The sequence below is a fragment of the Palaemon carinicauda genome, chromosome 18 (genome assembly GCF_036898095.1).
Source record: "Palaemon carinicauda isolate YSFRI2023 chromosome 18, ASM3689809v2, whole genome shotgun sequence".
Classification (NCBI taxonomy): domain Eukaryota; kingdom Metazoa; phylum Arthropoda; class Malacostraca; order Decapoda; family Palaemonidae; genus Palaemon; species Palaemon carinicauda.
The window spans coordinates 123768936-123771435 of record NC_090742.1 but is presented as its reverse complement, the minus strand read 5'-3'; positions in this window follow the sequence as shown (position 1 = coordinate 123771435).

Here is a 2500-nt window from a genome sequence, read left to right as displayed (position 1 = left end):
TGTCACCCACCGACGATTGGTCAACGCAGACTCGTACTTGTCGACACCTCTTCAACCCGCCCCCTCTAACCTCGCTCTCCACATCAGCGCACCCACGGATGCCTACGCCCACCTCCTCACGTCGTACCCGGAAGTTTTCCATCCAGAACTTCGCCAAACGCCCACGGTTCCGGCCAAGCACGGTATTTATCACCATATCAAGACGACTGGACCCCCAGTCTTCGCAAAATTCAGACGTCTGGCACCGGAACGATTGGCAGCCGCCAAACAGACGTTCGCCGAAATGGAGAAAATGGGCCTTTGCCAAAAGGCCTCCAGCCCATGGTCGTCACCCTTACACATCGTTCTGAAGAAAGACGGCTCCCTCCGTCCGTGCGGGGATTACAGGCGCCTGAACATGCAAACAGAACCGGATCACTACCCCCTCCCAAACATTGCCGATGTAACCTCCTACCTGCACAAAGCGAAGGTTTTCTCTACGCTCGACCTCCTGAAGGGGTATTATCAGGTGCCTATGAACCCAGAAGACATCCCCAAGACCGCCGTCACCACTCCGTTTGGCACATACACCTTAAATTACTTTTGTTTTGGCCTTCGTAATGCTGGGGCAACGTTTCAACGTCTCATGGATGGCATCTTAGGGGACCTCCCTTTCTGTGTACGTTATGTGGACGACATACTTGTGTTCTCCTCCTCAAAAGAGGAACACCTGCGCATCGTGCTCGACCGCCTGCAACAAAACGGCCTTGTAGTCCGGTACGACAAGTGTACCTTTGGCGCCAACGAAGTGTCGTTCTTAGGGCACCGTATCACTCCTGAAGGAGTCCATCCCCTCCCTGAGAAGGTAGCAGCCGTTCAGAATTTCCCCACGCCCTCGACCGTCAAAGCTCTGCAGGAATTCTTGGGCATGATCAACTATTATCACCGTTTTCTGCCAGCCATTGCCGCCACTCTTGCTCCCCTCTACGCCTCCCTCAAGGGCAAGCCAAAGGACTTGAAGTGGGGTCCCCTTCAAGAAGCAGCCTTCTGCAATGCAGAGAAGGCCCTATTAACTGCTGCGGCTCTCACTTTTCCTATCCCACACGCCCCTCTCCTTCTCTCCACCGATGCCAGCAACGTCGCTATTGGTACAGTACTCGAGCAGGTGGTCAAAGGCTCGCCCCACCCATTGGCCTTCTTCAGCAGAAAAATGTCCAAGGAAGAATCGGGTTATTCTACCTTCGATCGAGAATTGCTGGCGGTGCACTTGGCTGTCCGTCACTTTCGCCATTTCTTAGAAGGTACGCCCTTCGTCATTCGCACAGACCACATGCCTCTGGTGCATGCCTTCACTCGACAGTCTGACGCCTGGTCCGCCCGTCAACGCCGACATCTCTCCGCCGTGGCTGAATACAATTGCACCCTCCAATACGTCCTTGGGAAAATGAATCCCGTTGCCGATGCCCTGTCAAGAAACACGTTGGCTGCCGTTCGACTGGGATTGGATTACAACGCCCTGGCTGAAGCCCAACGACAGGATCGACAGGATCCAGAGTATCAAGCTTGTAGGACATCCTGCACGTCCCTCCGTTGGGAGGATTTTCCCCTCGAAGAATCCAACACCACCACCCTCTGTGACGTCAGTACTGGTAGACCACGACCTTGGATTCCTGCTCCCATCCGCCGACAGGTGTTTGATTTCATCCACGGCCTTTCACATCCCTCGTGCCGTTCTACTGCACAGCTGCTGAAGGCAAAGTTCATTTGGCACGGCATTTCTAAGGATGCTAAGGATTGGGTCCGTGCCTGTACTTCTTGCCAAACTTCAAAAGTACATCGACACACGGATTCAGGAGTGGGCACCTTTCCTCAACCTCAGCGTCGTTTCGCACACATTCACGTCGACGTTGTAGGCCCCCTACCCACATCACAAGGACATCGTTACCTGTTTACCGTCCTCGACCGCTCCACTCGTTGGCCTGAAGCCATTCCCATGGAAACTGCAACGTCCGCCTCATGTACATTTGCCTTACTCTCTGGATGGATTTCAAGATTCGGTATCCCTGAGCATATTACTTCCGACAGGGAAACCACTTTCACCTCTCAATTGTGGACGTCATTAGCGAATCTCCTGGGCATCACCCTACATCAGACAACGGCCTACAACCCCACTGCCAATGGAATGGTTGAACGTTTTCATCGCACCCTCAAAGCAGCTTTGATGTCCCACTGCAAGGATTGCAACTGGTTTACTCAGCTTCCCTGGGTCCTCCTTGGACTAAGGACCACTCCTAAAGACGCCCTCAACGTCTCGGCAGCCGAAATGGTGTATGGCAACCCGTTGGTCGTCCCTGCCGAGTTTTTTCCTTCTACAACCTCCTCCGACGATCTCCAGCGCATACGTCACGTCGTGGGAAAATTTACTCTGTGCCGCCAGACTTACAAGCTCCCAGCGAAGCATCACATACCAACGGACTTGCACTCTGCAACGCACGTCTTCCTGCGCAACGTCACCAGCAAG